The sequence below is a fragment of the Ambystoma mexicanum genome, chromosome 3p (genome assembly GCF_040938575.1).
Source record: "Ambystoma mexicanum isolate Mex_15411 chromosome 3p, UKY_AmexF1_1, whole genome shotgun sequence".
Classification (NCBI taxonomy): Eukaryota; Metazoa; Chordata; class Amphibia; order Caudata; family Ambystomatidae; genus Ambystoma; species Ambystoma mexicanum.
In genome coordinates this window covers 392,899,795-392,916,292 of record NC_090925.1, presented here as the reverse complement: position 1 = coordinate 392,916,292, position 16,498 = coordinate 392,899,795, and positions in this window count along the sequence as shown.

Genomic DNA, 16,498 nt, shown 5'->3' with positions numbered 1-16,498 from the left:
GCGTGACAATCAGCGCCACTAATTCTGCAGCCTGTACTGAAAAGTGAGACAATAGTCATGCACTTATCAATACTTTGAATTAGCCCTGTGTTTTACCACAGCAGCACCTGTATATCTCTGCCCATCATTTTGATCGATTTTTGAAGAACCATCAATAAAGAGAATTTCCCCAGCTGCTAAAGCATTTTCCTTCACCCTCGGAATCTCATCATAAATTTCCTCATAATATGAGCAATCATGTGCATGCTCGTCTTCTGCCAGTGGTCCCGCTATAAACATGGCATGGTTCACTACTTTGCATCTGACTTTTTTTATTGCTGGATTTGATATGACCACCTCATAGGCAGAAGCCCTTTGAGATATCAAAGTACCTTTGGGTTTCTCCAAAATAGCAAATAAAGCATGCTCGACAAATAATGTCATGGAACACCCCATCACTATACAGGCAGCTTTCTTTATAGCGAACATGGCGGCTGCCAAAGATTGTTTGCAAGGGGAGTGGAGTGACCCCTCATTACTTGGTCCGGAATCCCACTGTAATATGCTAGATGCTTATACCCCAACGTGGTTCTCTGCGTGAGGACTGCTGTCATGACTGTGCCATTCGTGTGCGAAAACAAAAATAATTCCTCAATATAATTGGGAATCCGTAAGACTGGAGCTGTGCAAATTGCCTTTTTCAACTCATCAAACCCTTCCTCCATTTCCTCAGTGCAGGCAATGTTTTCCTGTATTCCCTGTGCCTTTTTCAGAGCCTGTCACACGGGTCTTCTATTTGAACTATAATTGAATACCTGTGCTCTAACATAATTGCATAGTCCCAAAAACCTTTATGTGTGCTTTATCGTGTGTGGTTTGGCTGTTTTCAAAATAGTCTCAGCCCTTTCAGGTGTAACCTTATTTCCTCCATGTGAAATTAACTGCCCTGTGTATAACACCTCTTCTTGACAATACTGCAATTTCTCCTTGTCTAAAACTGAGACCCATCTGCACTCTTCTTCTTATGTGCTACAGACTAAAATGTCATCCACGTATTGCAACCCAACACTTTGCAAATCAATATTACTCAAGTCCATCTGCAGGACTCTACTGAAAATCAATGGGGACTCACAGTAACCCTGGGGTAATCTCGTGCTTTTTAACTTTGTCTGAATGTAAATGACATCATATCTTGAGAATCTTCATGCAATGGGATTGAGAAAAACACATTTTCAAGTCAATCATAGTGAAATATTGCTCCTCAATAGGGACACTACATAAGATCGTCCCTGGATTAGGAGCTAGAGGGAACTCGGCCTCTACAATCCGATTAATTGGGTGCATGTCTTGCACTAAACACCACTACATCCCCTTTGATTTTTTCATAGGGTACACTGCGGTATTGCATGGTGACTCTGACGTCACTAAAATGCCTTGATCCATCATGGCTGATATTGTCTTAAAAATACCCTTGTCTGCCTCTCAAGACATAGGATACTGACGTGCTCAAGGCAAAATTGCTCCTGGCTTCAATTTAATCTTAACTTTTCCAACCCCCTTTAATAGGCCTATGTCATAAGGGCCTGTAGTCCATAATGAAACTCGCACTTTCGCCATGTCTTCATAAAAAAATGCGGGAAGCTGTCGTGCTATCTTCATTTTCTGGGGAACTTCGTGTCTTATTGTCTTAATCCAATAGTTATACTCACTTCAAATACTACTTTGTAATCTGACGGGTGGTCTCTAAACATATCCTTGTCAGTGACGTCAGTCAACCTGCAACCCTCTCCATTGGCAATCACTGTGCACCATGTCCTACCATCAATATCAACTCCTTCAAGCATAGCTAACTCTCCTTGCACTGTAGCTGCTTGTAATTCTACAGGAAAGACTCATCCCCTCTCTTCATCCATAGGTATTATCGGTCTGAACAAAAATTTATCAGGTTTTCTCACATGCTTGCCCACTAAACCTGGGAGCCATGTTAACAAAATGCGTACCTTATAGTGAAAGACCTCTGGTTCGTACGGTACCCCTCATATGGCCATTCGCCCTGTAAATGCCATGATAAATTCACTCACGTTTAAATAATGCATTCCTGGCATTGAATACACTATAACTTCATCAGTAAAATAAATCGTCATATTCAACTTTGCCATTAAATATCAGCACAGTTTATTAACTGGAGTCTGCCTTGAATACAAAAATGGCACAGCCATATCACATTCTCGTACAGAGACTGGCAATTTTTCTGTAAAAGGAACTCTACTTGTAGCTCCTGTGAAACCTTGAGCATTCACAGCATTTCCTGATAATGTAAATTTCCCCTACATTGTACATGAGCATGTTGCACTTGTGTCTACCAAAAAAGAAAAATATTTGCCTCCTATAGTGATGTCATCCCTCGGTTCCTCTTGAGGATTTGCAGTCACAGATAGCACTTTACACATCAAGTCACCCAGTGAGCTGTCCTATTGTGGGTACATGCTTATTCCCGTGCCCGTGAAAGGATTCCCTCCCTCAACGGTAATACACCCTATACTAGCAGTCGATAACTGTCCCGTGTTTGGGCCCTGCTGTATCTGCATGGGTGTGTACATTGACTGCCCTTGAGGCAGATTCGATGGTGCTTGCTGTGGTTGCAAAGCCTGCTGCATTCTCGGCGCTTGTGCTTGCTGCACTGTCTGATTTTGAGCAAACCCGTCCCTACTTTGTGGGCTATATGCAGGTGGATAAGCGGTCCACCCTTTTGAGAACTGCCCATTCTGCACAAACCCTTATCTCCTACATGTTCGCACTAGGTGCCCTGTCATTCCACCTGTCCAACATGCAGGAGGGAGTCTCCTAATTTGCCCTCCATGCATGCACCGATTGTCATTCTGTATATCTTGGTTATTCTGGAAATTTCCCTGATTATTCTGGAAGCCTCTACCTCAGAAACCTCCCTACCCCTCAGTACAAATCCATTATTACCTTGGTCAAACTGCCATTGGTTGTTCACCTGCGGCATGCCTGCTGCTTGCTGCAATCCTGGCCCTTCTCCACTAGTTAACATCGCTCCTTTTATGGCGTATTTTGACCATTTGTTTTGCACTAACTTTGCTTCTTCAACTTTCCTAACATCATCTTTCCTTTGATTTTTCTCTTGTAACAATTGGCAATAATTAGCAATGGTCATCTGTATTTCTACCACAGTTTTGCCTCCATACCTACCAATTTCATGAGCTGTGTTTACACTTGATCTGGCAGCCCTTGACATAATATATGGTCAAATACAGGTATTGATTTCCCCCACGGTTCCTGCATTTCCAAATTCCATTCCTCCTGAAAATTCTGAATGTAAGCAAGAGGATCCTCCCCTTCCTGCATCTTTCGTGCCATTATAGCTCCCATATCTGACGTATCTGGATATTGCACTCTAAGTGCTTTCCAAATTGCCGCTCTGCAATTATTAAACAGCGCCCCATAGTGAGCAGTGTTCTGCACAGTGACACTTGCGTATCCACCTCTCGACAAGATGTCATCAGCCCACTCCCCAGGGATAGCGGCTAGAAGACCTTTAATGTCTCCTATGGCTAATGTGTTTCCTCCTGTTTGTATCAATTTCCCAGCACCGGAAGTCAAACTAGGCAGTTTACACCTTAAATTATCCTTATCCATCTGTGGCCAAGGAATATACTGTGGTCTGGCCCTCCTTTCTCTAACAAAGGAAACTGCAAGATTCCAAAATTGCATTCATCCTCCATCGTCTGCCTATCCATAGCAGGGACAATGGTTCCGCACCGTCTTCTTCCCAGTAGTGACCTTAGCCTACTCACATAAGGTGCAAAGTCCCCCCTCTCACTATGGAATCGCCCTTTGGGTTGACCTGGCGCGTCAAAGACTCTGATATCCGTAATTTGGGTAGGTCCAAGTCTGACCATCTTACTTCTCTGTCCATCAGCGAAAATCCCTCAAGGCTACTTGCATTAGCTCCTTCCTCCCAATGGAAGGTTTCTCTGTCCTCATCTGACATATCCTGTCCCCAACTCATGTGACTTCCCTCTTTCTCATCTCTGTTCAAAGTTAGCCTGTCCAAAGACAAAGCTGTGTGTTCAATATTATACAAACTTCCCTCTTTGCCTTGCGACTGTGTATTTTCAAATCGATAATTCTTTCCCTTTCTTTTTGATTCATTTTTGGACCTCATATCATGATAGACCTTATCGATTTTGTCCCCATTGCTTCTCATGTCGAAATTATTTTCTAGATTTGCTCTAGATGTACCTGGCATTGGTTCATGTGTCAGGAAGAATTCTTCTATGTCTTCCCATGCTGCCACTGGATATGCTTCCATTAACTGGCCCTGCTACCGCATGCACTAAAAAGGCCATGGTAGGTCTTTTGCCTCCTGCTGCTGCTGACCTAAACAGTCTAGCCGTATGTCAAGCCAAACATACGCTATCCCCTACCACCTTGTCTAAGGATATTAATAGGCAGGCCGGGCTCTTGGTAGCTAAATCGCTGCCTTCTTCTCCTGTCCGAGGACCTCAGGCCTGGCAGTTGGGGCACCCCTGACTATTGACCTGCTGGTAATCGTTAATGCTTCCCCGACCATACCATTGATAGAGGATGGAACCTTGACACATGAGCCCATTAAACGTTTGTTCACCCCAGTCGATAAACTACGCTGTATCCTGAATACTAGAATACTAGATCCTTGGTTAAACACGCCCACGAGGTAGCAGGTTACATCGAACAAAATAACATTTTGAAACACTTGTGTATAGGCACGTTATGAATGCCATTCCATATCATATCATATCATTGACATTTGTGCCCTGACGGAAACCTGGGGCTCTAGCACTGCTGGCCCTTCTCTCAACCTTTCTATACCCGAGGGTTATGTTATGTTACAACAGGATAGATTAGTTGGTAGAGGGGGGCAGCTTTGATTTTTAAAGATTCATTGTCTATTTGTGAAGTTGGTGGACAATAGTGGAGGGTATACAATTTTTGCATTTTAAAAACCTCTTAAGTGCCAAGGATGAGTATGCTTGTCCTTTTTGCATAGACTTACATAATAGCCTGGCACTTAAGGGGTTAAGGTTGGCATGAATGCAGAATCTACTGTGAACCTCCTGCTGATTTACTGTCCACCCTCTCTATCAGAAAATGTTATCCTTGCTCTTTCTGACTATTTGTTACCCATTTTAAAGCCTAACGTGAGCTTCGTTTTTCTCTGAGATATCAACTACTGGCTAGGCCATGCGGACAACGCTCTTGTAACAGTCCCTCTCAGACCTGGGACTTGAACAAATAATATATGTTCCAACTTACGTTATGGGTCACACGCTTGACTGGGTTTCAATGGATGTCACAATTCAAGATATCCAGATTTCGCCTTGCCCCTGGTGAGATCATGTCTTTGTGCATTTTTCTATCATAGTTCCATTTCCCACTAAAAATAAGAATAAGAGCTCTCGTGTCATTTTGGTTCGGAACCTGAAACATCTTCCTTTAGAAAAAACAGAATCTTTACCTGATCACGCAATTAACTTTGCAGAATCGGCCTCACCTGCAGCAATAACCCCCCATCTAACAACCAATATGGACCTTATTTCCAATGCTCTTGCTCCTTTGAAGCCAAGAAAACACACAGAGGGAAAAAAGAGCAAACCCTGATTTTCCACTGAGATTCAAAAATTAAAATCTTCCACACTTAAGCTGTTCCATGGCTGGAAAGCTAACCCTAGTTCTATCTCTTTGGCACTTTATAAAACGGCCACTTGAATGTATAAACTGGCGACAATGGACAGATTTTTTTTTCCATAACTCCAGAATTAAAAATGCTTATTCCGACATGAAAGAACTCTTTAAAATCTTGGAAGAACAAGAGAATACCCCCCAACCACAGGCGCACTTTCTAATAAAGGATGCTAGCTTGTGTCAGCAAATTCAAAATGCAATGCAAAATAAGCTATTAGGCATCAGAGAGGACACAATGCTCAAGAAAGATCTCTCACTAGATCCTGGCAATAGTGGGTTTAAACCCTTTGTCAGAAGCCCATCTATTCCTTTATTTAACTTCATCCCGATCTCGGTTGACAAACTGAAGAAGGTGGTTGAGAAACTAAAGGCAACCAGATGTAAGGGTGACCCATGCTCGTCTTTGATCATCAAGTCATGCCCCCCTGCTCTCGTGGAGGCTATTTGTAAATTTGTCAACTCCTCCTTGCTCAAGGGTTATGTTCCAGACAACCTAAAACAAGCCTGGGTTACCCCCATCCTGAAGAAAATGGGTCTGGCAATTGACAATCCATTAATTATAGGCCGATAACAAATACGCCTTTTCTGCTGAAAATTCTAGACTGCGTAGCCTATAGCCAGATCTCACAGCATATGAACCAGTTTTCTATCCTGAACCACTACCAATCGTGATTTAGACAAGTGTTTGGTACCAAGACTTCTTTACTGGAGCTAAAGTCTAGACTCCTGGGACGCATTGACAAAGGGCTTACCTCCCTTTCAATCTTCTTGGATCAGTCAGCCGCATTTGACCTTTTTGACCATTCCATTATGGTAACCATAATGCCAGAGGTGGCCAATTTTTCCCCTTCTGCATTGCAATGAATTAGTTCCTTCCTGGTAAACAGGCAAAGCAGGGTATGTCTCGAGGAGGCAGCAGCCTCTCCCATTTCTGTGCATTCTGGGGTGCCGCAAGGAGCAAGTACTTCCCCTTGTCTCTATAATATCTTCATGGACCCTTCCTTTGCATTCTTGGAACAGGAAGGGGTCATGTTCTCTAATTACACTGACTACACCCAGTGTGTCGTCCCTCTAACAGGCATCCACCCTCAAGATGAAAACAAACTTAATAGAGTTTTCACCCTGATAGAGAACTGGATGATGTGCAATAATCTTGCCTTAAATAGAGGGAAAACCGAGCTGATGATTGTGGGCACATCAGCAACATTGGCCAAGTTGGACCCCACTTACAAGCATTTCCTACTGGTGGAGGTGACAATTGCCCCGCAAATTAAAGTGAAAATATTGGCCATGGCCTTGGACCAGTTGCTGAATATAAAGGCTCATGTGGGTAGTACGGTCTCAGCATCTGTCTATTATGTCAAATTATTGGCGCACCTTAGACCTTTCATGTCCCAGCACAGAGAGGTAGCAAGTCCAACCACTTCATTCCACGGACTCCATGCCAGTGTACTTCCACATGTGGAAATCCAAGATCTACAGCTACTCCACAGCTTTCTGCATGCACCTTCAGCCAATGTATCTATGAATCTCCCAAAATCCAAACAATCTGTTTTCTGAAACACACAGCCATAGTTATCTGTTGTTCTCTCAGCAAAAAGAGTAACTGAGAAACTCTCTCCTGGCACAACACACCCACTAAACTTTCATGACCAATCCCTTTCAATGCTCATTCTCATTTGCATGACTTCTGAACCAAAAAATCCCCGGATGTAACTCCCGATGTCCGCGAACTACCGCCATGTCCACTGACATATCGTAACATGAACAGCCCTTCTACCATTTCCACTTCACTCTCTGTGCCATTCCCTCATTGGATGCAGCTAAGAAATCACATGACCATGCACCAATCACATTCAAGACCTCTACATCTAACTGCATCATCATAGATCAGCACTGCAAATGTACTGTGAATCTCTCTGAGTACAAGTGTCATATCATTGGCAAGCACCATCTACAAGAAATACTGTACAAGTCTCCAAGATTTCTACTTGCAGCTCCATGCATATCCATATGCATGAACACAAACTACAGGTATGCATATTTTCTGTACAGTACATGAACACATTTTCAAACTGACTTTTAGCTTGAGTAGTCTGTAAAATGAATCTACTGTCTTTTTTCCTATTTCCTAAAATCAACTATCACTTATAAACCTTTATAGTATTTACTTTCCTTATACACACACACTCAAATCATGTTAAACTAACATTGTTTAAATGAAATATATAGACTACATATATTCAAACAAAATTGCATGCATGCACACTCTATGTTCAAATCTCAAAAAATAATACTTATACAATTACATATTTATATTTATTTATTTATTTAATTACTTTAATTTAAGCATGACATTGAGGCACTCTTACCTAGAACAGCTTAGTTACAGAAATAGTGGTATTCAGTGGTACATTATGAATTTCACAAGACATAGTAAAGATATTTTTTTGCTACAGTTAGTCATTGCAATACAATTTGTTCATTAAGAAAATATCATATGTATTGAACTGGTGTGACGTATCTTATGTTTTGAGGAAGGCGCTGAGGATTTCAATTAAAAAATCAATGTCTAAATTAAAAAACAGTGCTATATACAAACAAAATTACTAATTTGTTTCTTTTACAATTGCAGTGAAGACCATTCTCCTGAGAAGAAGCGGCCGAATTTGAAGAACAAAGAAGAAGAAGTAACCTGTTCATTTAAAAAAAAAGAAAGTAAGTAGAATATCACCATAATATTTGTATTATTACTCAAACACACTGTAAAGTTAATTCATGCTATTTCTGTGCCTAAAAATAGAGATTGTGCGCCATTCTGTCCAAAAATCCCCATGTCTTAAACAGCGATTTACAGCCAGAATGGCCCACAAATTCCTATTTTTGGACACACAAATTACCCAACTCAACCGCTAGAATGTTGATATTATAGAACAAACAACTGTTTTAATTGTATACATTAGATTTACTATTTGTACTTCTCCACACCACTAGCTTACTTTTTTTGTCATCTGAACCCCAGTTTAGTAGCACATAAATTCAAGAATACCCATCACTACTAGTTGTAGTTTCCAATGCACAATCACACACCATTACATACATCTTTATCATCTTACTCAAACACTCATGAACACAGCACACATACATTGCAGAACACCCAACCCATACCATCTTTATTTTTTTAACAGACCCTAAAGAATGCCTACCAAAAGTCAAGTCCGTAGAAAGCAACGCAGAAGTAGAGCAAATGAAAATAAAAGTGTCCAACATAAGCATCCATCTCTAGCAGAATTTGTAAAAAAAAGTTGAAACAAAACAGCTAATACAGTCATTTAGTGAAACAGAAGAAGTTTCAAGTACACAAACTTTGCCTCCTCTATCAACATGTAAAACAAACCAAAAAACAATTAACAGAAAATCAGCTATCACTACAGATAAAACTGCTTCTTTAAATTTTGATGTAATGCAAAGTAAGCATACCAAGAAAAGTATTTTAGCCAAAATGTACTGTCACAAAGTCCTTCAAAATCTTATAAAAACAGGAGAGAAATCAGGTTCAATGCTTAAAAACTATTGTAGGAAATTTATCTTAGAAGCGTTGATAGACAGTGCAATTCTTCTCAAAAGAAAGTTATTTATTTTAGTGTTAAACAAAATGAAACCACTAACAAAACTAATAACTAAATTACAAAAAAGACTTCTCAATAAACGAAATGTCAACAGAAAGAACTTCTTAAGTATATGCGGAAGTGAATGGAATCACACTACGACCACAGAACCATACTTTAATGAAGAAGCGTACAAACAAAAGCAAACAAACACAATTGCCATACATAGCAGTGGTCGAGGTTATGAAAAAGTGAATAATACCATAATGGAACAAGAAGTACTCCTTACAAAAATATGCCCTGAAAACTTACAATTACACCTCCATTCAACTGAATCAGAACATCTAGTGTACAAATGGCCATGCACGTCAATGTGTAACATTCCCAAACAATTTTTCAAGTCTGTACGCCAAATCCTCAATCAATATGTAAAAAGCAAAGACAAAATCAAAATTAAACTACTGCAAAATATGGATACCTGTCCAGTGCGCAAGTACACACGACTACAAGGACATTCATTGGCCTGCATTACAGGACCTACTTGTAAAACCACCTTCCATGATATCAAAAGGATATCAATACATCACTCAACTATAAGAAATCTAGTCTATAAACTGTACGATGCTAAAAGTCCTGCTTTAGCACTAGCAAATTTAAATAACATTCTTCTACATGGTACAGCAAAAGACCTACTTGAAGAAATTGACTATATCCTGAAAAAATATTTTGGAAGTGAAAGCCACTTACAGAATGAAATAGCTTGAAACCAAATTAGCAACAATTCTACACCTGGCAACCTTTTGCTAAACGCATACAAAAAAGAAATAATAACATTTAAAAGTACATCAGCTGAATTACCAAACCATGTGTGTGTATGTTGCTGCAGAACTTTTTATAAAAGTAACACAAAAACTGTAGACCTATCATACAAAATAGAAGACAATGAAGATTCTAAATGGTTTGAATTAGCTCTCTACCTTGTAGCAGAAAAAAAATACGAAATAACTGACCCCTTAATACTTTGCAGTTACTGCACTACAAAACCTGGCAACAACCAAACTCCTTCACGTGCTATCACAAATAATTTGTAATTATACCCACTACCAAAATTCCTACAACAACTTGATTTATATGGGAGCATCATAATTCAAACAGTGCACCCATTTCAAGTAATAATACGCCTTCAACGAAAAACAGCAAAATTACCTTCTTCTGAATTGGGCATTCGTGGAAAAGTAGTTTATTTACAATTAGATTTAAAAGAAAATGTGCATACTCTTGGAGTGCAACGTCCAATGCAGCAATCTTTAATTATCTTAGTAAATGGAGTATAAACAAAAGGCAAAAAATATGACAAAAGCTGGTAGATTTACAAAAAGCTAGACAAGCCTTGCAATATCTTAAAGAGAATAATGAATATTACAAAGAAATTAATATTGAAGAAAACTTGAAGGATACAACTGAAATAATTCAAGAAACACAGGAAACTGGTCAATTTGAGCTCCTAGATCCTGCTACAACATCAAATACTTTAGACCATTATACAATTCATCCTTTGGACTCTAATGACACCATAGAAGATGCACTGGAAACATACCAAATGCGTCAAACAAAAGGATCACCAATCAGCATATGGGAAAAAAGTATTGAAGCACGTGCTTTTCCGCTACTCTTTCCTACTGGCAAAGGAGGAAGGTACAATGATAGACCTATTTAAATATCAGCATCAGAATACCGCTCATTACAGATGTATTCTGAAGATCCCAGATTTAGACAAAATGTGGAATACATATTCCACCTACTCTTTGAAAGTGAACTTTATGATACGGAGTTGCACACATATTAAAATCAGGATCACACTTTCAAAATATGACAGCTACACAATTATTACAAAAAGTGCAACAAAAGGATGAGGTTTTAGAATCAAATATTACAAATCTATTAGCAAATATGTGTGGTACTAAAGAGTACTGGTTTTGACGTCATGGAGATGTATGTTGTATGATCAGAAACCTTGGCCCACCCACTTGATTTGTTACATTAAGTTGTGCAGAATATGCATGGGAAGATTTACATGATTTCCTACGCATATCAAACAAAAACAAAACAAACATAGATATACTAACATCTGGAGAACTTTGTTCTTTGGATCCTGTTAATGTTTCTTGATATTTTCACCATCGCTTCATTGCTATGCTACATTTTATTTGTAATAAAACTGTTCCTCCCCTTGGAGAAGTGCAACACTTCTTTTGGAGAAAAGAATACCAAGCCAGAGGAGCACCACATATCCACATGCTTTTATGGATTAAGGATGCTCCTAAATTTGGTCAAGACAGTGATGCCACTGTTTTACAGTTTATTGAAAAATATGTCACTTGTGAAATTCCATCAGAATCCACAAACAGTGATCTTCATGTACAAATTTTACAATTTCAAAGACACAAATGTGGAAAATATTGTCGTTGCAAATACAAAAACAAAGGGAAATACTACACCAAATGCCGATTTGGTTTCCCTAGACCAGTTACAAATACAGGTCAAGTGAACAACCTCATGTCTTCAGTTAGACATTGGGGGTCATTCCGAGGTTGGAGGTAAGGGATTACCGGCGCCTGTAAGGGCACCGATGGCGGTAATCCCTTACCTCCGTATTCCGAGTTCCCTTTGCGGCTCCCTCTTTACCTCCTGCTTTTAGCAGGAGTAAATTACGGGACCCGCAAAGTGACCTTGGAGTAAATTACGGCACCGTAATTTACAGTGCCGTAATTACCTCCTTCCCCATTCCCATTGAGCCCTATGGGGGCAGAAATGGGGATGGGGAAGGGCTATGGTGAATGGGGAATTACCGGTCCATCCAACCTTGGAATGGACCGGAAATTACTCCATTCACCATGCCGGTATTCCATGGAGTAAATAGCTCCATGGTTGCCAACCATGGAGCTATTTACTCCATGGTGTAGTCCTAACTCGGAATGAGGGCCATTGTGTTAAAGGTAAGTCACCTAAAAATACATATTACATAAAAAGAAAAGAAGAGTAAAAATATATCAATGATTATAATGCAATCATTGCCCACTTATGGAATGCAAACATAGATGTGCAGTACATTGCAGACAATTCTACTGCAGTTGCACGATATGTCACAGCATACTTAACCAAAGCAGAAAAGACAGAGCTCCAAGACCTCTGGAATGACCTGTCATCAGATAAAACAGTGTCTCAGAAATTATACAGCTTGGTCATAAAAATGCTCTCCCATAGAGAATCTGGATCATATGAAGCAGCTGATCATTTAACTGGTACTGCATTGTATGGTAAATCTGACAATATAGTATGGCTAAGTCTTGGTCCAGCTAAATCTAGAAAAAGAGTTCTAAAATCATACGAAGATATAGAAACAATAGCCAAACGTGATCCCAACAGCCAAGACATTTTAAAAAACAATTTATTGAACACATACTACCCAAACAGAAGTAATACCTTGGAAACCATGTGTCTATACCACATAGCCCAAAACTACACATACAAAAATAATATACAACCTGATGAAAAAAAAGGTAAATACAGAGTAACAAACTCTGAAGGCAGCTTAGTTAAACTCACTAAACCAAATTTAATTAATCATATCAAATTGTCATTAAAGACTCCTCAATATAAAGAAGTATATTACATGTCCCTGCTACAACTATTTAAACGATGGAGAAAAGAAGAAGAAATACTAGATAACTATGACTCATATGAAGATGCTTTCAAAGCAAATGAAAGCACTATAACTGATGTAAACTTTACACAATACAAAACAATGTTGCACAATGAACAGCAACACGAAGAAGAACCCCAGGCCCAACTAGATAAGGACACTCCTGACAGTAGTCAACCTTCTGTAAGAGGAAGCCAAGAACCACTGGGAGAACCACTAATAATAAATGAGGCAGAATTAGCTATGATAGAAGTAGAAAACACTGCGTGTCAGTATGAAGATAAAGAAGATTTAACTATACTACAATCAAAACTAAACAATGAACAACGTAGCATTATTCAAGAAGTAACAAAACGAATTGCACATGGTGTACATCATGAAAATAAATAATGTTCCTGCTATAATTATAAACCTATACTACTGTACGTCAGTGGTGAAGCTGGTTCTGGCAAAACGTTCCTAATCAAAATCATCAGTAAGTTCCTTCAACAATTGACAAACAACAAACTGTCAGCTGTTGTCACTGCCCCCACAGGTTTAGCTGCCTACAACAAAGGTGGTGTCACTTTACAGCGATTACTACTATTGCCAGTAGAACACCAGAATAAATTAGACTATTACAAACTTTCTGCAGAAGCTGCAATGGAACTACGCAGAGTATTGAAACAAATGAAAATGCTACTAATAGATGAAGTGAGCATGGTCTCCAACCTAATGTTGGCTTTGATTCACCTCAGATCACAAGAAGTACTCAAAACAAACTATGAAGAGCTCTTTGCAGGAAAACACATTATTGTTTTCGGAGATCTTCTTCAATTGCCACCAGTAAAAGGGGAGCCTATTTTTAAAGCATTAGGACACAAACTCTGCCGTAAAACTGTTGGCAGCATTGGAAATGTCAACCTTTGGCAACATTTCCAATACAGAGAATTAACAGAAAACATGCGTCAATCTGCAGATCTCACTTATGCCAACATCTTAAAAAGTATCAGAGTTTGTATACTTTCTAAAGAAGCAGAAGCAATATTGAAAACCCGGCAAATTAATGCACTATATAGCGATAATGCATGTGCTACAGATGTTATGGAACAATTAGCCCAAAAAAATGTCAATTGTATGGCCTTAATGCCAACACTTGCAAGCTGTTTCAAATTCAATGAAATAATGTTAAGTAAAGAAATGCAACCAATAATGGAAATTAGCGCCACAGACAAACTAGAGGTACATGGTATGACACTACCCATGTGTGACCAAGCCACAACAAGACTAAATAGTTTAGAAAAATCAATCTCAAACACAGCAGGCTTAGAAAAGATATTACAATTATCCTTAAATTGCAGAGTAATGCTTAAATGTAACCTTGACGTGGACCAAGGACTAGTTAATGGAGCACTGGGTACAGTTGTTGCTTTCAAACATACCCACGTGACAACAAAATTCAGTTTGTCAATATACTCTTTGACAAACTTTCAGAAGTAAAAAGGATAGGATGCTCAACAGCTCGATTCCTTCTCTTCAAAGACATGTATGTACGCAGAGAACAATTTTCTCTAACTCTTGCATACGCAGTCATGATTCATAAATCACAAGGTCTTACCCTAGACAAAGCAATGATAGATATTGGTAACACAGTCTTTAAAGAAGGAATGAGCTACGTAGCACCATCACTCTTATGTACACTTGACGGTCTATTTCTAATCAACTTTGATGCAAGTAAAATAAACGCTGATATTCCTTGCATTTTAGAATAAAATAGACTTCGCTCACTATAGACCCCCCATCTAAACACATATTCTGTTCCACAAAAAGTAAAACGTTATAAAAGAAAAATAAGAAATGCAACAGGATGTCACTGCAAATCCTCCAAAGAGAGTAAAAGAAAGTAATACTTCATCAATTAGCACAAGCAAAAAAGAATCAATTAGGGAAAGTAAACCAGGTACTTCTTCAAAGAAGGAAGACAAACTCCAAAAAAAGCAGTCAGATACAGAACTACCTGGTCCATTTAAACTCTCAAATATAGCTGGTGTAGGTTCCTACGCAAATGTAGCAATGAATATTCTATTTCAATCACCACCAATTGTTGACAACATTTACTTACACAGTACAGACCCATTGTTTATGCAAATGTTAGTACTTCACAGAAATGCAGCAAACAATCCTGACAACACGTATAGTGTTTATGGAATAAGACAACAATTGGACTACTGTGCTGGAATGGTGAAATTCACAAATAAACTCACAGGAAGATCCACAAGAATTTCTAATGTACTTACTGCAAGTACTGGAAAACAAAAACATACCTATATATGAAATCTCTCAGATTTCATACATGTGGAAACATACATGCACTCTCTGCAACAATGTGACACAAGAAGAAATCCCTAATGAACGCTTTGTGTATGTATCAATACCTAATTGTGAATCCATTCAATTTCAGCAACTTGTACAAAATGCAAACCATGGTAGATTATGTTCTACCTGCAATTCAGATAATCGCTCCACGTTAGTAATACAAAAACATAGTAAATACGTAACACTAATGCTTCTATGTTACAATGCAGATGGTACCAAAAACAACTTCAAGCTGACTGGATTCACACATGGTCAAATATCACTTGGTAAGAAAACCTTCACAACAATAGGTATAATCTACCACGCAGGAGCCACAACCAATTCAGGGCACTACACTGCATATATAAAAAAGAAATGTGGATGGTTTGAATGTAATGATAGTACCATTACTCTAGAGCAGAGATTACCAGCAAATCTTAAAAACGCTTATTTAATGTTCTTAAAACCAAAATTTGATAACTAAACTATACTTAAACCTTAAGTAAACTTGTAGTAAAAAAATATAAACTGTTAGAATATTCCAAAAGCTATCTAACTGCCCAAAGATTGTACAACAACTAATCAGATAAATGAATACCACTAAATTAGAGCAAGAAATAGACAGTTAGAATACGCCAATTGGTATATAACTGTCCCAAAATTTAACAATATCGAAACAGATAAATCAATACCACTAAAATATATAAAAGAATAGACAGTTAGAATATGCCAATTGGTATCTAACTGTCCAAAAATTTAACAATATCCAAACAGATAAATCAATACCACTAAAATAGATCAATAAATAGACAGTTAGAATATGCCTACTTGTATCTAACTGCTCCAAAATTTCATAATATTCAAACAAATAAATAATGTGCTACTGCTCCAAAAAAATGCAACAACCCAATGTATAAAGCATTAGCCAGAAGCAACAAGTGAACACTGAAAACAAACAAACAAATAACCTGTACCATAACAGAAAAAGTTTTTTTTTTTTAATCCAACATGGATTTTGTTTTCTCCCACAGACCCAATGATTTTAGCAACGAACACATAAGCTGAGCAAATTGCACAGTACTCTGGTTTGTAATCTACTAAATATGAGGGTCCAAAAAAAAAAATG